The sequence below is a fragment of the Triturus cristatus genome, chromosome 4_1 (genome assembly GCF_964204655.1).
Source record: "Triturus cristatus chromosome 4_1, aTriCri1.1, whole genome shotgun sequence".
In the NCBI taxonomy this organism is placed as follows: domain Eukaryota; kingdom Metazoa; phylum Chordata; class Amphibia; order Caudata; family Salamandridae; genus Triturus; species Triturus cristatus.
In genome coordinates this window covers 136758204-136763203 of record NC_140585.1, presented here as the reverse complement: position 1 = coordinate 136763203, position 5000 = coordinate 136758204, and the positions used below count along the sequence as shown (strand labels likewise).

The 5000-nt window shown below is 39.6% G+C and overlaps 4 non-coding genes across 4 annotated transcripts; all 4 read left to right on the top strand.

Moving 5' to 3' along the window:
• The first annotated feature begins 608 nt into the window (after positions 1 to 608).
• TRNAR-UCG (transfer RNA arginine (anticodon UCG)) lies at positions 609 to 681 on the top strand. The gene has a single exon. It is a non-coding gene; the product is annotated as a tRNA-Arg (tRNA).
• A 795-nt stretch (positions 682 to 1476) lies between these two features.
• Positions 1477 to 1549, top strand: TRNAR-CCU (transfer RNA arginine (anticodon CCU)). Its single transcript has one exon. It is a non-coding gene; the product is annotated as a tRNA-Arg (tRNA).
• A 1515-nt stretch (positions 1550 to 3064) lies between these two features.
• Positions 3065 to 3137, top strand: TRNAR-CCU (transfer RNA arginine (anticodon CCU)). Its single transcript has one exon. It is a non-coding gene; the product is annotated as a tRNA-Arg (tRNA).
• A 1515-nt stretch (positions 3138 to 4652) lies between these two features.
• On the top strand, positions 4653 to 4725 carry TRNAR-CCU (transfer RNA arginine (anticodon CCU)). Its single transcript has one exon. It is a non-coding gene; the product is annotated as a tRNA-Arg (tRNA).
• The last annotated feature ends 275 nt before the right edge of the window (positions 4726 to 5000 follow it).

Here is a 5000-nt window from a genome sequence, read left to right as displayed (position 1 = left end):
GTAGATTTATTACATGCTTCCTCTCAGAAGTTTATGAGGGATTAGGTACTTTGAAACGGTCCCATTTTACTTGTGTACACTTCACAGTCATGTTAGTGTTCTGAAACTTCAAAGTATTTTTTTAAATGCCTATTTTTGCGAGATGCATTTTCAACCGGCCAGAACATATTCCTTTGGAAAAAATTATTTGAATTGGATTGGTGTGAATCTTGTTTCTAGAGGTGGTGACAGGCTTTCAGCTACTTGAATAGGTTAAGCCAGGATTCATAAAACTTATACAACCTATGTGAGAGTGAAAAATTAGCATATGCAGGAAGGAGCAATTTGTACTGCTTTCAAAACAGATTCACTCCACGTCTGGAAACGTCCAGAGCTATGTAGAGCATACAAATGAGCTTTAAACTCATGAGGAAAGAGGTTTGAATGCAAAAAGGAAAACAAAAGCATATCGTACTCATAAAATTCTCAATATATAGATTCCAAAAAAGTGCTTCCAGCGAAAAGAGCTGAAAGAACACTATGGAATGTAAACCTGAATACCTTTCAATAATATGTTCTCCATCCATGCATACCACCTACATGATAAAAATCATCTCAGGTGAACGGATGACTGCGTGGCCTAATGGATAAGGCGTCTGACTTCGGATCAGAAGATTGAGGGTTCGAGTCCCTTCGTGGTCGTTTTTGGCCAATGGTCACTCAATCTGCTTTACATTCAGAGTGGAAAAAGTCTTTTCCAATACTCTTGTAGTCCTCACTTTCTCATTACTAATCATTAATAAAGTGGAGTACATACTGTAAACTCATTCAGGTTGCATCTTCAGTCTAACTACTTGTGCATTTTAGTGGCATTAAAAAGTGCTTCTATGCCGACGCACTGAATATGTAATAGGTTAGCAGAATTTTGACGTGACAGAATGGGTTTTTAGCTTAAGTGTGTGTAGAAGAACTGCAAGGTGTGTGACTATGTGTGCATAGAGTGCTACATTGGTAAAATCTGTATGATGTGGGCAGTTAAAGTGCAGATTTTGCCTCCGAGTAAGAAAAGTACTACACAAAATGAATAAAGGATCGGCACATTGGCTGCCTTTGCTGATGCCCCCGTTGCCTAATTTGTAGTGCAATGGTTAAGTTGCAGAGTGTGGTTGAACTTGGTTGGGAGACTTGGTGCCTCTTTCCGTGTCCTGCTGATGATAAGGATGGCTTGATACCATTTTCTAAGCCCAGTATATTGAGAAAAGAAGTAAGTGAAGAAGAAGTGTGGAGTCGAAAGTGGTTCTCCAATTTCTCTCCACTTGCTAAAATTGCAAAGTCTCCATTATAGCATAGAAGAGAGCGTTACAGTCGAGGATGGAAGAGGATGAAAATGGGAAGTTTACTTATAGAGAGAAGTGAGAAATGCCCTGTGTGCACACACGGGTGTCTGACCATAGAATACATTTAAATAATGTCTCTAGAAAAGAGCTATGCATGTGTGCCTCAGTGGCCTAGTGGATAAGGCACTGGCCTCCTAAGCCAGGGATTGTGGGTTTGAGTCCCATCTGAGGTGATAATAAAAATCCTCCCTCTATCTTTTCCAGAAAATTAGGGAGATTTATTACATGCTTCCTCTCAGAAGTTTATGAGGGATTAGTTACTTTGAAACGGTCCCATTTTACTTGTGTACACTTCACAGTCATGTTAGTGTTCTGAAACTGCATAGTATATTTTTAAATGCCTATTTTTGTGAGATGCATTTTCGACCGGCCAGAACATATTCCTTTGGAAAAAATGATTTGAATTGGATTGGTGTGAATCTTGTTTCTAGAGGTGGTGACAGGCTTTCAGCTACTTGAATAGGTCAAGCCAGGATTCATAAAACTTATACAACCTATGTGAGTGTGAAAAATTAGCATATGCAGGAAGGAGCAATTTGTACTACTTTCAAAACAGTTTCACTCCACGTCTGGAAACGTCCAGAGCTATGTAGAGCATACAAATGAGCTTTAAACTCATGAGGAAAGAGGTTTGTATGCAAAAAGGAAAACAAAAGCATATCGTACTCATAAAATTCTCAATATATAGATTCCAAAAAAGTGCTTCCAGCGAAAAGAGCTGAAAGAACACTATGGGATGTAAACCTGAATACCTTTCAATAATATGTTCTCCATCCATGCATACCACCTACATGATAAAAATCATCTCAGGTGAACAGATAACCGCGTGGCCTAATGGATAAGGCGTCTGACTTCGGATCAGAAGATTGAGGGTTCGAGTCCCTTCGTGGTCGTTTTTGGCCAATGGTCACACAATCTGCTTTACATTCAGAGTGGAACAAGTATTTTCCAATACTCTTGTAGTCCTCACTTTCTCATTACTAATCATTAATAAAGTGGAGTACATACTGTAAACTCATTCAGGTTGCATCTTCAGTCTAACTACTTGTGCATTTTAGTGGCATTAAAAAGTGCTTCTATGCCGACGCACTGAATATGTAATAGGTTTGCAGAATTTTGACGTGACAGAATGGGTTTTTAGCTTAAGTGTGTGTAGAAGAACTGCAAGGTGTGTGCCTATGTGTGCATAGAGTGGTACATGTGTAAAATCTGTATGATTTGGGCAGTTAAAGTGCTGATTTTGCCTCCGAGTAAGAAAAGTACTACACAAAATGAATAAAGGATCGGCACATTGGCTGCCTTTGCTGATGCCCCCATTGCCTAATTTGTAGTGCAATGGTTAAGTTGCAGAGTGTGGTTGAACTTGGTTAGGAGACTTAGTGCCTCTTTCCGTGTCCTACTGATGATAAGGATGGCTTGATACCATTTTCTAAGCCCAGATTATTGAGAAAAGAAGTAAGTGAAGAAGAAGTGTGGAGTCGAAAGTGGTTCTCCAATTTCTCTCCACTTGCTAAAATTGCAAAGTCTCCATTATAGCATAGAAGAGAGCGTTAAAGTCGGGGATGGAAGAGGATGAAAATGGGAAGTTTACTTATAGAGAGAAGTGAGAAATGCCCTGTGTGCACACACCGGTGTCTGACCATAGAATACATTTAAATAATGCCTCTAGAAAAGAGCTATGCATATGTGCCTCAGTGGCCTAATGGATAAGGCACTGGCCTCCTAAGCCAGGGATTGTGGGTTTGAGTCCCATCTGAGGTGATAACAAAAATCCTCCCTCTATCTTTTCCAGAAAATTAGGTAGATTTATTACATGCTTCCTCTCAGAAGTTTATGAGGGATTAGGTACTTTGAAATGGTCCCATTTTACTTGTGTACACTTCACAGTCATGTTAGTGTTCTGAAACTGCAAAGTAGATTTTTAAATGCCTATTTTTGTGAGATGCATTTTTGACCGGCCAGAACATATTCCTTTGGAAAAAATGATTTGAATTGGATTGGTGTGAATCTTGTTTCTAGAGGTGGTGACAGGCTTTCAGCTACTTGAATAGGTCAAGCCAGGATACATAAAACCTATACAACCTATGTGAGTGTGAAAAATTAGCATATGCAGGAAGGAGCAATTTGTCCTACTTTCAAAACAGTTTCACTCCACGTCTGGAAACTTCCAGAGCTATGTAGAGAATACAAATGAGCTTTAAACTCATGAGGAAAGAGGTTTGTATGGAAAAAGGAAAACAAAAGCATATCGTACTCATAAAATTCTCAATATATAGATTCCAAAAAAGTGCTTCCAGCGAAAAGAGCTGAAAGAACACTATGGGATGTAAACCTGAATACCTTTCAATAATATGTTCTCCATCCATGCATACCACCTACATGATAAAAATCATCTCAGGTGGCCGGATGACCGCGTGGCCTAATGGATAAGGCGTCTGACTTCGGATCAAAAGATTGAGGGTTCGAGTCCCTTCGTGGTCGTTTTTGGCCAATGGTCACACAATCTGCTTTACATTCAGAGTGGAAAAAGTCTTTTCCAATACTCTTGTAGTCCTCACTTTCTCATTACTAATCATTAATAAAGTGGAGTACATACTGTAAACTCATTCAGGTTGCATCTTCAGTCTAACTACTTGTGAATTTTAGTGGCATTAAAAAGTGCTTCTATGCCGACGCACTGAATATGTAATAGGTTTGCAGAATTTTGACGTGACAGAATGGGTTTTTAGCTTAAGTGTGTGTGGAAGAACTGCGCAGTGTGTGCCTATGTGTGCATAGAGTGTTACATGTGTAAAATCTGTATGATTTGGGCAGTTAAAGTGCTGATTTTGCCTCCGAGTAAGAAAAGTACTACACAAAATGTATAAAGGATCGGCACATTGGCTGCTTTTGCTGATGCCCCCGTTGCCTAATTTGTAGTGCAATGGTTAAGTTGCAGAGTGTGATTGAACTTGGTTAGGAGACTTAGGGCCTCTTTCCGTGTCCTACTGATGATAAGGATGGCTTGATACCATTTTCTAAGCCCAGTATATTGAGAAAAAAAGTAAGTGAAGAAGAAGTGTGGAGTCGAAAGTGGTTCTCCAATTTCTCTCCACTTGCTAAAATTGCAAAGTCTCCATTATAGCATAGAAGAGAGCGTTAAAGTCGGGGATGGAAGAGGATGAAAAAGGGAAGTTTACTTATAGAGAGAAGTGAGAAATGCCCTGTGTGCACACACCGGTGTCTGACCATAGAATACATTTCAATAATGCCTCTAGAAAAGAGCTATGCATTGGTGCCTCAGTGGCCTAATGGATAAGGCGCTGGCCTCCTAAGCCAGGGATTGTGGGTTCAAGTCCCATCTGAGGTGATAACAAAAATCCGCCCTCTTTCTTTTCCAGAAAATTAGGTAGATTTATTACATGCTTCCTCTCAGAAGTTTATGAGGGATTAGGTACTTTGAAACGGTCCCATTTTACTTGTGTACACTTCACAGTCATGTTAGTGTTCTGAAACTGCAAAGTAGATTTTTAAATGCCTATTTTTGTGAGATGCATTTTCGACCGGCCAGAACATATTCCTTTGGAAAAAATGATATGAATTGGATTGGTGTGAATCTTGTTTCTAGAGGTGGTGACAGGCTTT